This window comes from Schistocerca cancellata, chromosome 6 (genome assembly GCF_023864275.1).
Source record: "Schistocerca cancellata isolate TAMUIC-IGC-003103 chromosome 6, iqSchCanc2.1, whole genome shotgun sequence".
NCBI lineage: Eukaryota > Metazoa > Arthropoda > Insecta > Orthoptera > Acrididae > Schistocerca > Schistocerca cancellata.
Window position 1 is genome coordinate 147,838,735 of NC_064631.1, and position 22,744 is coordinate 147,861,478.

General features: G+C 42.8%; 1 protein-coding gene across 1 annotated transcript in view; it reads right to left on the reverse strand.

Annotated features, from left to right (window-relative positions):
* Window positions 1–22,744, reverse strand: part of LOC126191537 (uncharacterized) — a 174,248-nt gene that overhangs the window by 150,495 nt on the left and 1,009 nt on the right. The window lies entirely within an intron of this gene.

The following is a 22,744-nucleotide window of genomic DNA, read 5'->3' on the forward strand; positions in this document are numbered from 1 at the left end:
GTGGTGGCTTTACTTCATGAACTGCGCGCTCCCCCCTAAACGTAAGCTTGCGAACTATACTATACTATGGCGCTGCTTCTCTTGGCGCGTGCGTCGTGTGCAACTGGCAACGCAGCAATCTCCCGCGTCTGGGCGGGCATGCGCGAGCCGCCAAGATAAAAGAATTCAACTATAGCGCTACCCAAGGCACTTGGTGCATGGTCAGTTACAGCAACAGCAATCTCCTCAGTAGCTTCCCCCAGTATAGGACACCTTTCTCTTCCAGATGCCACACCAAGCTCACAAGTGTTTTCGAATTCCATTATCATCTTCTTTAAACCATTGAATGCCATCGGGCCTCACCTCAGACCTTTCACTCGGCGACACTCTCAGTGCGGCAACTGTAACGGCTGCCGTTCACTAGCAGCGCACAATCTCTCTCCTCGACAGCCACGCAGTTCACTCATGTCACGGCTTCTCAAATTACAGCGTGGATGTCAAACCGTTATACAAATAGTGTACAGCGCCAGATTTGCACCTGGTGCCAAAATTGGAACTATTTGTTTCCCTCAAATCGCTTCCATGTTAACCCATTAGCATATCTGTCAAGTTTCGCTGGCATACGGTAATTACAGCCCTCACTGGATCTCCGTGAGTAACTGCACTTTAATTGTAACCACACACATGTTGTTGTTGTTGTTGTGGTCTTCAGTCCTGAGACTGGTTTGATGCAGCCCTCCATGCTACTCTATCCTGTGCAAGTTTCTTCATCTCCCAGTACCTACTGCAACCTACATCCTTCTGAATCTGCTTAGTGTATTTATCTCTTGGTCTCCCCCTACGATTTTTATCCTCCACGCTGCCCTCCAATACTAAATTGGTGATCGCTTGATACCTCAGAACATGTCCTACTAACCGATCCCTTCTTCTGGTCAAGTTGTGCCACAAACTTCTCTTCTCCCCAATCCTATTCAATACTTCCTCATTAGTTATGTGATCTACCCATCTAATCTTCAGCATTCTTCTGTAGCACCACATTTCGAAAGCTTCTATTCTCTTCTTGTCCAAACTATTTACCGTCCATGTTTCACTTCCATACATGGCTACACTCCATACAAATACTTTCAGAAATGACTTCCTGACACTTAAATCTATACTCGATGTTAGCAAATTTCTCTTCTTCAGAAACGCTTTCCTTGCCATTGCCAGTCTACATTTTATGTCCTCTCTACTTCGACCATCATCAGTTATTTTCCTCCCCAAATAGCAAAACTCCTTTACTACTTTAAGTGTCTCATTTCCTAATCTAGTTCCCTCAGCATCACCCGACTTAATTCGACTACATTCCATTATCCTCGTTTTGCTTTTGTTGATGTTCATCTTATATCCTTTCAAGACACTGTCCATTCCGTTCAACTGCACTTCCAGGTCCTTTGCTGTCTCTGACAGAATTACAATGTCATCGGCGAACCTCAAGGTTATTATTTCTTCTCCATGGATTTTAATACCTACTCCGAATTTTTCTTTTGTTTCCTTTACTGCTTGCTCAATATACAGATTGAATAACATCAGGGAGAGGCTACAACCCTGTCTTACTCCCTTCCCAACCACTGCTTCCCTTTCATGCCCCTCGACTCTTATAACTGCCATCTGGTTTCTGTACAAATTGTAAATAGCCTTTCGCTCCCTGTATTTTACCCCTGCCACCTTTAGAATTTGAAAGAGAGTATTCCAGTCAACATTGTCAAAAGCTTTCTCTAAGTCTACAAATGCTCTTTTATTTACTTGTTTCCAAATGTTAGAACCTCCAAGTTACCGTCACAAGGCCCTGTATTTCATGTCTCCTCATCAACATCAACTCGCTTCCATTCCTAATTCTACTACCACTGTCGCCACACATTACACTGCTGTCTATGCTGTCATTAAACGGTGTTAAAATTTCACCTTGACTGTTAATGTTACTATTACCAGTTGGGTGGCTCAAAATTGCAATTTCACAGTTAGGAAAATATTCACTAAATCTTTTAGCTTGAAAGACATCTTGCTTTTTTCGTTCAGTAGTTCAAATGGTTCAAATGGCTCTGAGCACTGTGGGACTTAACTTCTGACGCCATCAGTCCCCTAGAATTTAGAACTACTTAAACCTAACTAACCTAAGGACATCGCACACATCTATGCCCGAGGCAGGATTCGAACCTGCGACCGTAGCGGTCGCGCGGTTCCAGGCTGTAGCGCCTAGAACCGCTCGGCCACCCCGGCCGGCGTTCAGTAGTTCCTTTCCTATTTTGTGCACCACTTAGCGTCGAATTCGATAAATTACTTTTAAAAACAGAATAATAGCTAAAATGAGCAATGATGACGACTGACAAAAGCACTGTCAACTTGTACACGAATCGATGCGAAATAGAACTGTAGTTCAGTTACGGTGAGCGTCTTTAACAATCGCCCTGCAACTGAACACAACAATGAACCAAACATGATGTGACTGCGTAAGTTTCCAGGCGTGTTACTAATGGTATTTTGGCTGCAGTCGGATCATGCAATAATATGGACACAATATATCCGCCGTGCACATGACCGTCATCTCCAGATGAGAAAGCTGTTTGCTTACCTCGTCCGAACAGTTTCTGGAGGTACGTAGACGATATCTTTAAGTGTTGCCACACGGAATGGGCGCTCTGAACGGTTTCATTTTAATTACCTTCATATCATCATGAATTTAACAGTAGAGATGGAAACGGATGGAAAGCTTCCATTTCCTGAAGAATTGGTGTACAGAAAGGACGATAGGAAAATAGGATTCAGCAGTTATCGATAGCCGACACACACGGACTGGTGAAACGAAATGATCGTATGGCATTGATGGCTGGAAGTCCCCACCTAGAGAAACGGCCGCCGAGTTGCATTCAGATGACGAAGAGGGCAACACAACACCCAGTCCCCGAGCGAAGAAACTCTCCGACCCGGCCGTGAATCGAACCCGGGTCCGCTGCATGGCAGTCAGACGCGCCGACAACTCAACTAAGGGGCTAGACATACGAACTGGAATCTACATGCAACGAGTTGTCATCCATGGGGTTCCTGAGGATGCTGACAAAGAGAGCTTACGCCATCTCAGACGCAGAAAACTTGACACCAAGAGCTGGAAGACCTTAAGGTTATGTTCAAGCTGAATGGCTGCACAGACAAACAGATCCGTCGTGCCTTCAAGTGCGAACCTTCGCCAAAACCAGTAGAAGATGCCTTTCCTACCTTATGTTGGAGGCACATCTCCAAAGGTAGAGCCGGCCGGGGTGGCCGAGCGGTTCTAGGCGCTACAGTCTGGAACCGCGTGACCGCTACGGTCGCAGGTTCGAATCCTGCCTCGGGCATGGATGTGTGTGATGTCCCTAGGTTAGTTAGGTTTAAGTAGTTCTAAGTTCTAGGGGACTGATGAGCTCAGAAGTTAAGCCCCATCGTGCTCAGAGCCATTTGATCCATATTTTCAAAAGTAGAGTGGATTTTGAAATGAGATAACATCGAAAGTGTATTTCGTCCGTCAGCCAAGATTAGAGTTCTGTTTGGCTCGGTGAAAGATGACCTAGGATTGAGAAAGCGTTCACAAAATCCGTTGCCATTGTAGGAAGTTATTGGCCAAATAATTCGCACCATTTACGACGGATGTACTGAGCGCCATCTCCACACACGATTGTTGCAGCCTGAGAAATCTGCAGTGCCGGAGGAATGTCTTATTGAAAGTCACAGAATGTTGGATGAGGAGACACGGATGGTCGCCCCTGCGTCTTGCTGCTGGGACTGTGTCTTTAAAAAATATAGAGTATGGATTGGAGTAAATCGAAGAAAGACGAAAATAATGAGAAGTACCAGAAATGAGAACAGCGAGAAACTTAACATCAGAATTAGCGATCACGAAGTAGATGAAGTAAAGAAATTCTGCTACCTAGGGTCCGCAGCTCGTGGTCGTGCGGTAGCGCTCTCGCTTCCCGCGCCCGGGTTCCCGTGTTCGATTCCCGGCGTGGTTAGGGATTTTCTTTGCCTCGTGATGACTGGGTGTTGTGTGCTGTCCTTAGGTTAGTTAGGTTTAAGTAGTTCTAGGGGACTGATGACCATAGATGTTAAGTCCCATAGTGCTCAGAGCCATTTGAACCATTTTTTGCTACCTAGGCGGCAAAATAATCCATGACGAACGGAGCAACGAGGACATCAAAAGCAGACGAGCACTGGCAAAACGGGCATTCCTGGCCTAAAGGTATCTACTAGTATCAAACATAGGGCTTATTTTGAGGAATAAATTTCTGAGAATGTGCATCTGGAGCGCATCATTGGATGATAGCGTAGCATGGACTGTGGGAAAACCTAAATAGAAGAGAATCGAAGCATTTGAGATTTGGTGCTACCGAAGAAAGTTGAAAATTGAGTGGACTGATAAAGTAAGGAATAGAGAGGTTCTCCGGATAAGGGAGGAGACAAATATATGGAAACCAGCGACAAGAAGAAGGCACAGGATGGTAAGACATTTACAGTATTAAGACACCAGGGAATGACCTCCATGGTGCTGCAGCAGTGGTCCCCAACCTTTCTGAGATCATTACCCTCGAGTTCAATCAGATGTTAGCTAGTATCTACCACCTCCCACCCCTACCCCTCCGCTCCCTCCACCATTGTCAACAATGACACCTAATGATACTTTATACTGGAAAAGGATTTTCTTTGGACACTCATTTTTAAAATGACGAAACATAAATGATATTTATCTTTGTGGGTGTTTTTATTAAACTATGAACTAATGCTTCATTGAGACAGCTAGTACTGCTTATTTCGAACAACATTTTTTTTTTAATGGCAAAGCAAATAATCGCTAGTGCTACCTACAACTCCTTCTCGGAAAAGAAAGTTAACTTATCCACATTGAGGGCAGATATTCGTTACAAAACATGCTTCCTTTGCGCCACTCCTCTTCCTAGCGACGCTTACTTCACCCACACCTTGCACGGCATTTAATATAAAAATAATTTCGTGTGGCTCAATAGCTAGAACGTCTTTCAGTTGGACGCCACTTCGACGAATTGCGTGTTCCTAACCTACCTCAGTTATCCATCTGGGAAAATGGCACCTACATTTTAACTTGGAATCCGAAGCACATGTCATTTCTGGCGATTCATTATATCGTTAAAGGCTAAGTTAAAACACAGAATGAAAAATTTGTGGTGTGATCAGTATTCGATCCCGCAACCTTCCCGTTTCCAGGCGTGCGCTTTACCAGTTGATTACCAGGCCTAACAGTCAACTACCTTAAAATGTTTGCACTACACTGAGGCCTACTGTTAGTACCTGACTTGATTGCTGGACTCCTGACTTCTGAACTACCAGAAATTGGAAGACTTCAAGCTGAAAATGATTTGTGTCTCAGCACTGCCGCTAATAATAACAATAATACAGTTTAGGCTCTACAGCAGTTTATTAGCCAGTACATAGTTACTGTTGTGTTTTGCTGTCAACTAGTTCGTTTATTGTTGCGAAGTGAGGAATGAAGCAATTTATGGTCTATTGCTGGAACTACCTACAACTTGGAGAAGACATTTTCATGAGATATTTAAGCATATATGATGTAATAAATAAGTCTCAGTTTTACTGTCATAGGCGCACTGTACAAAGTCCAAGTGTGCATGTAGTGGGTGGACCTTGTGAGGAAGATTATGTCTATAAATTCGTTTCACTAGGTGTTGTCTCTGCCACACTGTGTCGCGTGTTATTGCTTTTATTTTAAAAAATTATTTAATTATTGGTAACGTATGTAATTAGTGCGACAGCTTTTCGAAGTAATGATAACAATAATAGTCTTTTAAAAATAATTTAGGTTCATGACCGAAATACAACTGAACCCTTTCGTTTTTAACCCTCAGAGGGTAATTATCCTCCGGTTGGGAAACACTGTACTAGAGGGAGCTGCAAGGGTAAAAACTATAGGGGAAGACAGAGATTGGAAAACATACAGCATTTTTGCCCTTTATTGTTATTTCATACCACTGCTCCATGTGGGCAGGAGTGGGCTGGCAACAGATCAATACGCCGCTCTTCAGCCAAGAGACTACACAAGACAACAAAAATGGCTCAAATGGCTATAAGCACTATGTGACTTTACTTCTGAGGTCTTCAGTCCCCTAGAACTACTAAAACCTAACTACCCTAAGGACACCACACACATCCATGCCCGAGGCAGGATTCGAACCTGAGTCCGTAGCGGTCGCGCGGTTCCAGACTGTAGCGCCTAGAACCGCTCGGCCACTCCGACTGGCAAAACAATACAGAAGTACTATACATACATAAAATACGAGGATGAAAGATCACGTTTCCACATTGGGGGGGGGGGGGGAACAATAGGCATTAAAACATACAAAAAACGATAGTCTCACAAGGCACGTTTACGTAAAATCCACATATAATTAAAATGATATTCGATGAAGACATAGCATATAAAAACTGGCGGCACGAGGAGCACAATTAAAAGCGGCATTCACAGTAATGAGAGCCACACAGGATGACGACACTCAACACACACTGTACTGATGTTACATACATGGTCAGTGCCAAAACACAACAATGTAACTGGATTAAAGTTGGAAGGACCAGCCAAGGGAGGGGAGTGAGGAGGGAGTGAGGAAAGATAGCAGGGGGGGGGGCAGCAGAGGAAGGGCGCAGGAAGGGGCAGAAGGCGGGAGCCAATAGCACACCAAAGGGCAGGAGACAGGGAGGGCGGGGGTGGAGAGGGAGCAGCCCAGGGGGGAGAGCAAGGACTAGGAAGGATGAAGGGAGGACAAGGGGATAGCAGAGAGGAAACAGAAGAGGGGGAGGGGAAGGGGAGAGAGCCCAAGGGAGAAGGAGAGGGGAAGGGGTGGGTCAGGGTTGGAAGGAAGAATAAATATTGGGGCAAAGCACATCATCTGGGATGGGGACACAATGGACATTCCTTTGGGAGAGGAGGTGGAGAATGTGGAGATGGAGAGAGGATGGGACACATTGGTAAAGGCACGGCACCAGGTGGGGAGTGGAGAGTAAAGGAGACACCAAGGGGTGAGGGGGACCAAGATGGTGGGGTGGTGGTTGGTGTAAAGGATAAGGATGTGTTCAAGGAAAAGTAGGAGATATGGGAAGGGTATGAGGTCATAGAGGATCCTCGTGGGGGATGGGAGATGGATACAGAGGGTGGTATGTCCTATAATGATTGTCTGTACATACAGCAAGTAATTGAGGACATAAGTTGAAAGTGCTACTCTGAGATGATGAGGTTGACACAGGAGAGGAATTCGTGGCGAGCTGCATCAAACCAGTCAGAAGACAAAAGAGAGAGAGAGAGAGAGAGAGAGCCATTGACCCAGCCGGAAGAATTTGTCGGCAGTGCTATCCGGTAACGATTCATCATTTTTGCCAGCTTTCAGCACTTGAGAGCTTCAATTGCGTTACATGCATTTTTTTGTGAGCAAGTCTACTTGACATACCAGTGCCGATCGATGTCTCTCTGCGCCATAGGGTCGGGCCCACCTGGCCTGTGTGCAAACCGGCCTGCTACCAGTCTAACGTCAGCAATGGTTTAGGCACGTATCGAAGGAACAACATCTCACTGATAACTCAGTTTTCGCCAAAAGGACAATATAAACACACACACACACACACACTTTAAGCTCTCCCTCCTGTTCCGAACCACCGCAGTTCATTTTATTTGAAAGCAATCTGGTCTTTCGAAAGGAGATCCAAACATATCACGCCTAGCAAATAATCGTGTGACTACTGCCCCCGACGTGCTGTAAGTAGCTGCTACACAAAACTAATAACCAGTGATTGACACCGATCCTCTGCATGTCCGTTGACATAGTTTATTAATCTTCAAACAACAGAATAAGCCTATGTTGTTCTCACTCACACTTACATAATTCACGAAATAAAGTCCGTTTATGCCAATGATGCCTCAGTTTGTTCTTGATGGTTCAGTAAGAATCTGATTATAAATAATAAGGTGCAGTATAAATTATTCCGAATGCTAGTGTCCAATCTAACAATGGATATTCACATGAATCACGTAGGTGGGCATACCATTACATACCGAATAATATACCCCAAGAGATAACTGGTTAAACACTTCCATTTTTAGCTTTCACATGTCCATTTCCCGCGACTCTCTCCCTCGATGTTAACTCAGTCGAGCCAAAAACACTGCTCACTCCCGGTGCTCGGTGGTGCTGGTATAGGGTATCTGTTTTCTGGAAATCATCTTAAATGGTTAATTATGTTATATTACGCCCATAGCATGTTTTCTTTCCTCTTGAATTTCAGTACATTTTTAATGGAAACGAAATTAAAATAATTTGAAAGTCCGCTAAAACGCTGCATTTGAGTCACGCTATGCCTGAGACGTCAATGGCTAACTCACTGCTCCTATTATCTTAAAGCTCTTTCACAGTGATGTTTCGTTTCGGAATTTACGTGTCGAAAAATGGATACCAAACGGTGTTTAGCATCACATTGTACAAAAACGTCCATAAAAACTCCTGAAAAATTGTTTTTGAGTGTTCAAAAGAATGAGAATGGTAAAAAGCGGTTACACTGCACCGTCAAAATGCCACCAAGTCGATGCACAAGTTCCCTTACTTCATTAAAACTGTTTTGCACTCTGAAGTTAACATTAATTCACCTTCGAGATATGTATTCCCATTGTTACATGGAAGGACAGTATCATTCGAGGAAATTAAACTCGCAGTGAAAATTGCTACAATTGACTGTCATTATACCCAAAGTTATGCACATCATTTGATAGCACATTTGGTAGAGCAATAGTCTCTAATTATTTATAAGTATTTATTTATAGGTCGATGGTTCAGATCTGGTCTGGAGGAGTATTTCAACTTATCTGTGAACGACTCAACAGTCTTCTCGTATGAAAACCAAATCACAATTATAAGACTTCACCACACCGGTCAGAAACATGGTACTGTCGAGTTATCATTGCTGTTTACAAGTGCTTACATTTGCAATCACTGTTCACACAGGTCACCTTCAAGATTCTACTTAATATGATCACATACTTTACAATCCTTTTTTTCCATCTTCGTACTGGCCAGTTAGGTTGTTATCGTTCAAATTTTCCTTATCTTACATAAAGATAAACTAAGCCTGGCGTCCGACACCTTGTTGTATTGTGGAAGTGCGCTGATACCTTTTCCACTAGCAACGCTTCCCAAAAAAAAGTGAAATGCATTTAATTAAATTAAAAGCATTTATCCTCAATTGTCTATTTCTCTGATTAAAATTAATGGGAAGCTATATATAACGTATTCCACCATCGAAACAGTTACCGCAATGATTTCTTACTAACGCTGTTTTCGTATTTCTTTTAATACTTTTAAAAAATTCACGCCCCCGCAAGAATCGAACCTAAAACCCTCTACTTTATAAGCAGATGGAGTATTCCTTACGCCACAGAACCCAACACCGACGACACCTGTGCTGAGTAGTGTCGTATACGAGGAAATGAGCTTAAAGATTTGCCAAGAATTTTACTGTGCTTTGGATCGTAGTATATAAGTGATAGTCGACAATCTAGATATAAGATACGAATCAACTTGTAAAACGATCTGCAAGTCCATAGTTTTGAACCGTCCGTCCTTCACACGTTGCTCCTCTAATTGGATGGATCATAAACACATCAACTTGCACAAGGTTTCTACTATCAGTGTTCGGAAAATTACTTACTATTGTTACTTAAAAGTTTAAATGTTTTTTCATCATGAAATAGCTAAACTGCTTGCTGAAAAAGTGCGAAAAACTTAGCAACTTCGACTGACACTGCTGTAACACACCTATATCTTCCACTTACTCCTAGTCTGTGACGTCACCAGAGCTTCAGCCAATAACAGAGCATTTTCGATCACGTGACCAAATCTTGAAATTTAATTACTTTTAAGCTTTAATTCCATAAAAATAACAGATATTTTATGAGAATATTGACTGAAAATGCTATTTGAATGTTGTTGTCATTCAGAATAACAACAATCCGAATCTTTCCTAACATAGGAAAATGGCCTGTTGTCGGCGCAACATGATAGTGATAGCCGGCAGAAGAGACGGGAAATAAAAAAAATACTAGAACTAAAACTTCGTCCATCATCAGGTCGCAGTCACCGTGGTATCCGCAGAAACGAACCCGGCGAAAATCTAGTCACGTACAATAATGACCATGCTCACCTCTCAACTAACGTTTTCAAAAGCTTTGAGAAAGTACTTAAGGCTTTTCCATAACTTACAATTACAATGCACAGCAATTTATTTCATTTCCCAATAAGTTTAACCTAAAATATATACGTATGATCTGTTGTCATCTATTTTGTATACATGCATTTAAATATATAGAGTGACAATTATTAAACTATATGAAAAAAAGGTAAATTAGTTACAAACTACGGTGTGCACACACTTTATTCAACATGTAAACGTCACTACAGATATTCGAATTTAGGTTATGACATGCTCGATATGCCTCCCTTCATTGGTGATGATGTAGCGCAGATGGACAGCGAAATTCCGTATGACCCGCTCAAGTGTCGGAAGATCGATGCTGTCGATGACCTCCTGAATGTCTGTTTTCAGCTCAGCAATGGTTTTGGGGTTATTGCTGTACACAGTGTCTTTAATACAGCCGCACAAAAAGGACTGACATGTGTTCAGATCCGGAGAATATGGCGGCCAATCGAGGCCCATGCCTGTGGCATCTGGTTACCCCAGATCCAGAATGCGGTTCCCAAAGTACTCCCCCAGGACATCAAACACGCTCCTGCTTCGATGGGTTCGAGCTCCGTCTTGCATGAACCACATCTTGTCGAAATCACAGTCACTTTGGATAATGGGGATGAAATCATGATCCAAAACCTCCACGTACCGTTCGGCAGTCACCATGCCATCAAGGAATGTCGCACTGATTATTCCATGACTGGAGATTGCATACCACACAATCACCTGATGAGGGTGAAGAGACTTCTCGATCGCGATGCCGATTCTCAGTCCCCCAATTGCGCCAACTTTGGTTATTAACAAATCCATCCAAATGAAAGTGGACTTCGTCACTAAACCAAACCATATTCACAGCAAAGTCCTGTTTGTCAATTCTGTGGATAATAGTGTTGGTGAAACACAACTGCTGTTCCATGGCCCTGGGGCTTAATGGCTGATGGGAAAAGATGCAGGTCTTCAACAACAATTCGTCGCAGTGTCTCCCGGTTGATTCCCACCTGTTGTGCAGCTCGTCTAATCGATTTCCTGGGGCTGGTTTGAAACAGAGAGCATGTCTTCTCGATGTTTTCAGGCGTTTTCAACCTTTCTGGACGACCGACATTGCGAACACTGTCATCACGAACACTACCCATTCTCTCAAACTTGCAAATCAAATTCTTGATTGTTAGCACACTTGAACTCAGTAGCAAACTTCCTTTGAGCCACAGTTTGGCTGTTATTGCTCGCATAGTAGGCCTTCATAAGAGCAATAGGCTCAGGCACGCTATAATGTGACATCTTCACTCGCAGATGGTCGACGACAACAAGGCACGTGTGCATGTGCAAACTAATTCCCACCATGCCCCCGCGGCCAACCGTGTATTTTGAACGTCTTAACGCAAACCGTTCACAAGTTATCACGATTTTATTTCATATAGTTCAATAATTGTCAGTCTGTAATTACTGAAGTGTTCACACATTCATAGTCTGCTATAGCTCATCATATTTTTAAAATCCAAGAAAAATATATTTCTGTATTACAACCTTTTAATACAATAATAGAACCGTGCACATGTCAAGACTGTTCCAGCTCACTCAATTTTTTAAATAAAAGAGAAACACATTTATGTAGATAACCATTTAATATAACAACAGAATTGTCATGTAGAATAATGAACAGCCTAGTTCCAGCAACCCTACAGTTGTACTCAGTTTAAGCGAGAATAAGCTGAGATGACAAAGTCCCAGGATAGCACAACCACAAATACAGATGCCGGTAGTATCGCGTACTCAAAGTACGACGGTTGACTGAAAAGTAATGCCTCCACCTTCGTAACTCTTCAACAGTTGGCAGCATTGATATGCGACAGGTATTGGCTTGTTCCGTAGCCTTTTCTCTACAGCTCCAGTTGGCGCGAAGCCTTAGCACTGAAAGTAGTAATTGACGGAAAGTTACCGAGTAAAACAGAAGTGACGGCTGGTCCCGGCGGAGGTTAGAGTCCTCCCTCGGGCATGGGTGTGTGTGTTTGTCCTTAGGATAATTTAGGTTAAGTAGTGTGTAAGCTTAGGGACTGATGACCTTAGCAGTTAAGTCCCATAAGATTTCACACACACACACACAAAACAAGCAATTTCTGGCGTTCTCCAAGGTGTTACAGACCCTTTGCTGTTCCTTATCTAAATAAACGATTTGGGAGACAATCTGAGCAGCCGTCTTAGATTGTTTGCAGATGACGCTGTCGCTTATCGGCTAATAAAGTCATGAGAAGATCAAAACAAATTGCAAAACGATTTATTAAAGATATCTCAATGGTGTCAGTTGACCCTAAATAACGAAAAGTGTGAGGTCATCCACATGAGATCTAAAAGGAATTCGTTAAACTTCGGTTACACGATAAATCAGTCTAATCTAAAAGCCGTAAATTCAACTAAATACCTAGGTATTACAATTACGAACAACTTAAATTGGAAGGAACACATAGAAAATGTTGTGGGGAAGGCTAACCAAAGACTGCGTTTTATTGGCAGGAAACTTAAAAAATGTAACTGTTCTACTAAGGAGACTGCCTACATTACGCTAGTCTGTCCTCTTTTAGAATACTGCTGCTCAGTGTGGGATCCTTACCAGATAGGACTGACGGAGTACATCGAAAAAGTTCAAAGAAGGGCAGCACATTTTGTATTATCGGGAAATATGGGAGAGAGCGTCACAGAAATGATACAGGATTTGGGCTGGACATCATTAAAAGAAAGGCGTTTTTCGTTGCGACAGAATCTTCTCACGAAATTCCAATCATCAACTTTCTCCTCCGAATGCGAAAATATTTTGTTGACACCGACCTACATAGGGGGAAACGATCACCACGATAAAATAAGGGAAATCAGAGCTCGTACGGAGAGATATAGGTGTTCGTTCTTTCCGCGCGCTGCACGAGATTGGAATAATAGAGAATTGTGAAGGTGGTTCGATGAACCCTCTGCCAGGCACTTAAATGTGATTTGCAGAGTATCCATATAGATGTAGATGTAGATAGACGTGTTGTTACAGTGTATGGAACCCTGAGCAGGCGGTCGGTCAATGCGATTTGAGCAACGTGCAATCATTGAATTCTTGACAGCAGAAGGTGTCACCCAAAAGGAGATTCATCAGACAATGAAATCAGTTTACGGTGATTGTGTTGATGTGAGTACTGTGCGTCGTTGGTCGAGTAAGTTTGAAGATGTTGAGGCGGGAACATCTGACCTGCGTGACAAACAAAGAGTTGCACTTCCTGTGACAGCAACCACCCAGTTTCACAAGCAAAATGTGGACAAATTGATTGAGGACGATCGTCGTATCACTCACAGAGAAACTGCAAGCACAGTTGGCTTTTTACAAGAACGTTTTGGGTCACATTTCCTGCAGATGACAATGCCAAACCACACACTTCACGTACCACCACAGCAGAACTTCAGAGACTGACTCTCACCACTGTACGGCATCATCCATTCAATCCAGATGTAGCACCGTTTGACTTCCATCTGTTCTCGATAATGAAAGACGATCTGCGGGGACATCATTAAGCTTCTGATGAAGACGTTGAGAGAACTGTGGGACTGTGGTTGCGGAAACAAGAGTGTCGATTTCTTCCGTGACGGCTTCAGAAAACTTGTTGCTCGTTGGCAGAAATGTATCCAGATGGCTGGTGATTATGTGGACAAGTGAATATTGGTAACTAAATATCACATTCTAAGGATTATTTCTGCATTTGATTTATTAAAATACCCCCATCCAAACCCAATTAACGAAGGTGGAGGCATTACTTTTCATTCAACCCTCGTATAAAAGGGCAGTGCATTGGAGGAGCTGTCATTTGTACTCGGGTGATTCATGTGAAAAGGTTCCCGACGTGATTATGGCCTTACGAAAGGGAATTAACAAACTCTGAACGCGGAATGGGACATTAAATCATTTCACTTCGGAAATCGTTACGGAATTAAATATTCCGAGAGCAATAGTGTCAAGAGTGGCCGATAATATCACATTTCAGGCATAACCTCTCACCACGGACAAAGCAGTGGCCAACGGCCTTCTCTGAACGACCGAGAGCAGCGGCGTTTGTGTAGAGTTGTCAGTGCTAACAGACAAGCAACGCTATGTGGAATATCCGCAGAAATCAATGTGGGACGTACGATGAACGTATCCATTAGTACAGTGTGGTGAAATTTTGCGTTAATGGGCTCTGCCTGCAGAGACCGACGCGAGTGCATTTGCTAATAGCACGACATCCATTCAGTGCCTCTTCTGGACTCGTGATCCTAGACGATTGGAAAATCGTGGCCTGGTCAGATGAGTCCATATTTCAGTTGATAACAGCTGATTGGTAGGGTTGGAGTGCGGCGCAGACCCTACGAAACCGTGGATTCAAGTTGTCAACAAGCAAGTTGGTGGTGGCTCCATAGTGGTGTGGGCTGTGCTTACAATTACAAATAACCTAAATTGGAACGATCACATAGATAATATTGTGGGTATAGCAAACCAAAGACTGCGATTCATCGGTAGAACACTTAGAAGGTGCAACAGGTCTACTAAAGACACTGCTTACACCACGCTTGTCCGCCCTATTCTGGAGTATTGCTGTGCGGTGTGGGGTCCGCATCAGATGGGACTGACGGATGACACCGAAAACGTACAAAGAAGGGCAGCTCGTTTTGTATTATCACGAAATAGGGAAGATAGTGCCAGTGCCACAGACATGATACATGAATTGGAGTGGCAATCATTAAAACAAAGGCGTTTTTCGTTGCGACGGGATCTTCTCATGAAATTTCAATCACCAGTTTTCTCCTCCGATTGCGAAAACATTCTGTTGGAACCCAGCTATATAGGGAGAAATGATCATCACTATAAAATAAGAGAAATCAGGGCTCGCACGCAAAATTTAAGTGTACGTCCCGCGTGCCGTTCGGGAGTGGAACGGTAGAGAGACAGGTTGAAGGTGGTTCATTGAACCCTCTGCCAGGCACTTTATTGTGAATAGCAGAGTAATCACGTAGATGTAGATATACATGGAGTGGACGGGTTCTGTGGTCCAACTGAACCAATCAGTAACTGGAAATATTGGAGACCATTTGCAGCTGGTCATGAACTTCATGTTTCCAAACAAAGATAGAATTTTTATGGATGACATTGCATGTCAATGGGCCACGACTGCTCGTGATTGGACTTGTAACGCCAGAAATGCATATCCTCCTATTTCCATCTATTGTACTATAAATTTTTTTCCTTAATTTGTTACCTGAAGATATGACATTCCTGTGTCTTTATATATTGTAATTGTTTTACTATATATATATATATATATATGTCGATCTATAATTGGTTTGTTTTGTAAATATTATTTGTATTTTTACGCTGAGTCTGTCCTAAGGAAAACTATGCTATCGAACGATTACATCGATAGGTCGTGTGGAGAACCAAAGTGTGTAGGAGCTTTGGTAGTGTTAACTCGGCCGCATGGAGCGCGAGCAGAGAGAGTCTGGCTGGAGTAGGGCGGTGGAGAGGGGTCTTGTGTGACGCTCCCGCGAGTTGCCGCGCTTTCGGGGTTTGGCAGCATGTAATTGCGCTCGACTTGCTATGATAGTTTCTGACACGGTGTCGCGGACGAGAAGCATTAGCTGGTGCACATCAAGAGCCCGTTTCGCCTGGTGACAGTGTCGAGAAGAAGGCGCGCCAACATTCAGCTTCTTCAACAGCGACGGCCGACAATGAGTGGCTGTCGCCACCTCCTCGATCGACGGCTTCAAACCTTCAATCAACCAACAAGGAAGACTGGAAGCACGTAAAGTTTTAGAACTGTATGGCAGACCTCAGCTTTTCAAACTATTCTATTAGCAAATTACAGCATCTTAGCATGAACCTTTGTTGCTCATTGTCCCAATTGAATTACCAAGCAGGGTCCCTTCCTTTTCCGGAATGAACCCGAGTGTCGTTGAAATTCAAACGCCAGCATTAAAGTAATATCATTCCATTTCACTGCTTTAATTTCAAAGTTCAGTTAAAGTATTCATAGCTGACTACAATATTTAGATTACACAAGCACAAATTAAGAGTGCGAGTTTTGTTACCATATTTTAGCTTACCTGTGACTGCAGCTCAGCTTGGTATGTACTAAATTTTACTACTGTTAATTGTTCAGAATCATTTAATTCAAGTTCAAAGTTAAATCTCTTATTTCTAAATTGCGTAGATGTAACTTTTGAAATGATTGTTGAGGTAGCCCAAGACTAACCTTACTTTATTGAATTTCGTAGTGCTTCAGAAACAAAGTTCACTATTAATTTCAGTCACTAAATTAACTTTCAATTCTCTGGTTTTATTAATTCTTTTGCTAAATTAAGTCAGAGTGTAGCGAAATTTATTACTTCTGACAAACATTCACTTTTCAGACAGCACATGTCACCCTTCAGTTGCCACACTTTTAGTGCTAAATATATGTGCATTAATCTTTCATTTTCAGTTATTGTAGTAGTTGTCCATAGGACTGGCGACCGTAATTTTCCCCAAATCTCAAATATCTAATTAACGCCGATTAATTGTTAACGTAACGACCGCACACTTGCTTTCTTTATTAATTTTACTCTTTTCTCAAAATTAATTTCCACCAATTTCATTTGCATTTTTCCTTTCATTTAGATGTAACCCTTTCCTCCCTCTTTATCGACAAATTAACTTCGGTGACGATTGCTTTTTCCCAAATTTCCATTAGGTGCACGCGGTTTAATTTTTCACTGTCATTAAGGTCGATAAGTGAGGGGGAGGCTACAGACTGAAAAAAATTCTGCACATTTCGAGCGAATGATTTGGCCATCCATATAGCCCGATATGAATCCCATCGAACATTTCTGGAACGTAATCGACAGATGAGTTTGTGCACAAAATCCTGCACCGGGAACACTTTCGCAGCTGTGGACAACTATAAAAGCAGCATGGCTCAATTTTTCTGCAAGGGACTTCCGACGACTCTCTGAGTTCATGCCACGCGAGTTGCTGCATTACGCTGGGCAAAACGAGGTCCCACACGATATTAGGAGGTATGCCATTAGTTTTGTCACCTCATTGTATGTCTGATATGTATAGCATCTCTGAAGCGGCCTTGTAAACACAAAGTACAGTGGAGATCATCTACATCCACGTGATTACTCTGCTATTCACAATAAAGTGCCTGGCAGAGGGTTCAATGAACCACCTTCAACCTGTCTCTCTACCGTTCCACTCCCGAACGGCACGAGGGACGTACACTTAAATTTTGCGCGCGAGCCCTGATTTCTCTTATTTTATCGTGATGATCATTTCTCCCTATATAGCTGGGTTCCAACAGAATGTTTTCGCAATCGGAGGAGAAAACTGGTGATTGAAATTTCATGAGAAGATCCCGTCGCAACGAAAAACGCCTTTGTTTTAATGATTGCCACTCCAATTCATGTATCATGTCTGTGGCACTATCTCCCCTATTTCGCGATAATACAAAACGAGCTGCCCTTCTTTGTACGTTTTCGGTGTCATCTGTCAGTCCCATCTGATGCGGATCCCACACCGCACAGCAATACTCCAGAATAGGGCGGACAAGCGTGGTGTAAGCAGTGTCTTTAGTAGACCTGTTGCACCTTCTAAGTGTTCTACCGATGAATCGCAGTCTTTGGTTTGCTATACCCACAATATTATCTATGAGATCGTTCCAATTTATGTTATTTGTAATCCCTAAGTATTTAGTTGAATTTACAGCCTTCACATTGGTGTGACTTATCGCGTAATCGAAATTTAGTTGATTTCTTTTAGTACTCATGTGAGTAACAACTGCACACTTTTCCTTATTCAGGGTCAATTGCCACTTTTCGCACCATACAGATATCTTGTATAAATAGTTTGGAAAGTCGTTTTGATCATCTGATGACTTTACAACACGGTAAATGACAGCATCATCTGCAAACAATCTAAGACGTTTCGTCTCCGACTACTGGAGACATCCTCGGAGGTACAGTGGTTCACCGCTGTACCTCCGAGGATGTCTCCCGCAGTCGGAGACGAAACGTCAGGGGAGAGTTTTATACTTCGACCACGGCATATCAGTCCGGAAGTTTTAAGTGAAGACAATACCGGTCGTGAAAGCTTACATTGTATGATCAATCTAAGACGCCTACTCAGATTGTCTCCTATGTCGTTAATATAGATCAGGAACAATAGAGGGCCTATAACACTTCCTTGGAGAACACCGGATATTACTTCTGTTTTACTCGATTACTTTCTGTCTATTACTTCGAATTGTGACTTTTCTGACAGGAAATCACGAATCCAATCGCATAACTGATGCGATACTCTGTAGGCACGTAGTTTGGTTAGAAGACGCTTGTGAGGAACGGTGTCGAAAGACTTCTGGAAATCTAAAAACATGCAATCAATTTGACATCCCCTGTCGATAGCACTTATTACTTCGTGAGTATAAAGAGTTAGTTGTGTTTCACAAGAACGATATTTTCTGAAACCGTGCTGACTACGTGTCAATATATCGTTTTCTTCGAGGTACTTCATAATGTTCGAATGCAGTAAATGTTCCAAAACCCTACTGCAAATCGACGTTAGTGCTAAAGGCCTATAATTCAGAGGATCACTCCTACTTCCCTTTTTGGGTATTGGTGTGACTTCAGCAGTTTTCTAGTCCGCCCCAGTAGCTGAGTGGTCAGCGTGACGGATTGCCGTCCTCCGGGCCCGGGTTCGATTCCCGGCTGGGTCGGAGATTTTCTCCGCTCAGGGACTGGGTGTTGTGTTGTGTTCATCATCATTTCATCCCCATCCGGCGTGCAGGTCGCCCAATGTGGCGCCGAATGTAATAAGACCTGCGCCAAGGCGGCCGGACCTGCCCCGCGGGGGGCCTCCCGGCCAATGACGCCAAACGCTCATTTCCATTTCCAGCAGTTTTCTAGCCTTTAGGTACGGATCTTTCTATGAGAGAGTGGTTGTATACAGGGCGGTCCATTGATCGTGACCGGGCCAAATATCTCACGGAATAAGCGTCAAACGAAAAAACTACAAAGAACGAAACTTGCCTAGCTTGAAGGGGGAAATCAGATGGCGCTATGGTTGGCCCGCTAGATGGCGCTGCCGTAGGTCAAACGGATATCAGCTTCGTTCTTTTTAAATAGGAACCCCCATTTTTATTACATATTCGTGTAGTACGTAAAGAAATATGAATGTTTTAGTTGGACCACTTTTTTCGCTTTGTGGTAGATGGCGCTGTAATAGTCTCAAACGTATGGCTCACAATTTTAGACGAACAGTTGGTAACAGGTAGGTTTTTTAAATTAAAATACAGAACGTAGGTACGTTTGAACATTTTATTTCGGTTGTTCCACTGTGATACATGTACCTTTGTGAACTTATCATTTCTGAGAACGCATGCTGTTACAGCGTGATTACTTGTAAACACCACATTAATGCAATAAATGCTCAAAATTATGTTCGTCAACCTCAATGCATTTGGCAATACGTGTAACGACATTCCTCTCAACAGCGAGTAGTTTGCCTTCCGTAATGTTCGCACATGCATTGACAATGCGCTGACGCATGTTGTCAGGCGTTGTCGGTGGATCACGATAGTAAATATCCTTCAACTTTACCCACAGAAAGAAATATGTGGACGTCAGATCCGGTGAACGTGCGGGCCATGGTATGGTGCTTCCAGGACCAATCTACCTGTCATGAAACACAGTGTTCAATACCGCTTCAACCGCACGCGAGCTATGTGGCGGACATTCATCATGTTGGAAGTACATCGCCATTCTGTCATGAAGTGAAACATCTTGTAGTAACATCGGTAGAACATTACGTAGGAAATCAGCATACATTGCACGATTTAGATTGCCATCGATAAAATGGGGGCCAATTATCCTTCCTCCCATAATGTCGCACCATACATTAACCCGCAAAGGTCGCTGATGTTCCACTTGTCGCAGCCATCGTGGATTTTCCGTTGCCCAGTAGTGCATATTATGCCGGTTTACGTTACCGCTGTTGGTGAATGACGCTTCGTTGCTAAATAGAACGCGTGCAAAAAATCTGTCATTGTCCTGTAATTTCTCTTGTGCCCAGTGCCAGAACTGTACACGGCGTTCAAAGTCCTCGCCATGTAATCGATGTTGATGTAGCATTCTCAACACCGACGTTTTTGAGATTCCCGATTCTTGCGCAATTTGTCTGCTACTGATGTGCGGATTAGCCGCGACAGCAGCTAAAACACCTATTTGGGCATCATCATTTCTTGCAGGTTGTGGTTGACGTTTCACTTGTGGCTGAACACTTCCTGTTTCTTTAAATAACGTAACTATCCTGCGAACGGTCCGGACACTTGGATGATGATGTCCAGGATACCGAGCAACATACATGGCACACGCCCGTTGGGCATTTTGATCACAATAGCCATACAGCTATTGGCCCGGTCACTATCAATTGGACCACCCTGTATAACTGCTAAATATGGAGCTATTTTATCAGCATACTCTGAGAGGAACATGACTGGTATACAATCTGGACCGGAGGCCTTGCCTTTACTAAGTGATTTAAGCTGCTTCGTTACTCCGAGGATATGTACTTCTATGTTTCTCATCTTGGTAGTTGTTCTTGATTGGAATTCAGGCATATTTACTTCGTCGTCTTTGGTGAAGGAGTTTCGGAAAACCATGTTTAATAACTCTGCTTTAGTGGCACTGTCATCAATGACTTCACCGTTGTTATCGCGCAGTGAAGGTATTGATTGCGTCTTGCCACTGTTGTGCTTTATGTATAACCAGAATCGTTTTGGGTTTTCTGCCAGATTTCGAGACAGAATTTCGTTGTGGAAATTATTAAAAGCATCTCGCATAGAAGTATGCACCATATTTCGAACTTCTGTAAAACTTTGCCAATCTTGGGGATTTTGCGTTCTTTTAATTTTGGCATGCTTTTTTCGTTGCTTCTGCAACAAGGATCTGGCCCGTTTTGTGTACCACGGGGGATCAGTACCATCACTTATTAATTTATGTGTATGATCAGATCGGAAGGAGTGAAGACTGTCTCTTAAAAAGGCGTTAAGAGCATTTTTATCAGCTTTTTTAAATAGATATACTTTGCGATTCTTTTTGATGGTTGTAGGTTTTACGGTATTCAGCCTAGAAACAACTGGCTTGTGGTCGCTAATCCCTGTATTCGTCACAATACTCACTATTTGTCCGGGATTATTTGTTGCTAAAAGGTTAAGTACGCTTTCGCAACCATTTACGCTTCGAGAGGGCTCATGAACTAATTGTTCAAAATAATTTTCTGAGAAGGCATTCAGTACAATTTCGGATGGCGATTTATGCATGCCGCCAGCTTTAAACGTGTGATTTTTCCAGCATATCGAGGATAGATTAAAGTCACTACCGACTATAATTGTATGAGCGGGGTACTTATTTGAAATGAGAAAGTTTTCTTTGAACTGTTCAGCAACTATATTTTCTGAGTCGTGGGGTCCGTAAAACGATCCAATTAATAGTTTAGTCCGATTGTCAGGTATAACCTCTACCCATACTATTTCACACGAACTATCTTCTTCAATTTCGCTACAAGGCAAACTACCTCTGACAGCAATAAATACTCCACCACCAACTGTATTTAATCCATCCTTTCTGAACACTGTTAGACCGTTTGAAAAAATTTCGGCTGAACTTATTTCCGGCTTTAGCCAGCTCTCTGTACCTACAACTATTCGAGCTTCAGTGCTTTCTATTAGGGCTTGGAGCTCTGGTTCTTTCCCAACACAGCTACGACAATTTACAACTACAATACCAATCGTTTCTACAACTACCTTACTGTGTTTGCAACAAGCATCAGTACGCAGTCTTTTTCCTACCTTGCTTCCCTCGTAACTACACTTTACTCTCACAAATTCATGTTTGTAACTTTAACAGAGCCTTTTCCAAGAACATAGTTTTTTTTTACCAGCAAAAGAGGCAACATAACCTGTCTCGCAGTTGGTGTGCTTCTGTGGAAAGGCGTCTGTGCTGTTCATTAATACCACCTACACAACTATACAATTCTCCACCTGAAAATGATGGTATGAACCATCGAAAAGCGTATGTGACTGACGCAGAAAACTGTTTCATTTTATGAAACGTCCCCTTTGAAAAATTAATGAATTACTGTGCTGATAAACCTCTTACATTATTTGATTTTCAAACAGCTGAGCAGAATTGAACGTACTCAGACATTCCGCTCTTTACCTATTCTCATCAACACTAAACTGACACACAATATTTCTAGCGCAACGCAATCTGACTTTCAACAATCCCTACAAAAGAATGGCCCTGACTAACAACAACCTATATCTTTCATGAATCACCTACCTCACAAAAATCTTCGTTACTCTAACTACTGCAATGCAGCGAGCGCCAATACTGCCAGCTAAATAAAATATTCTCACTACTGAAGGCACTAACTACTGACATGCACAGTCAG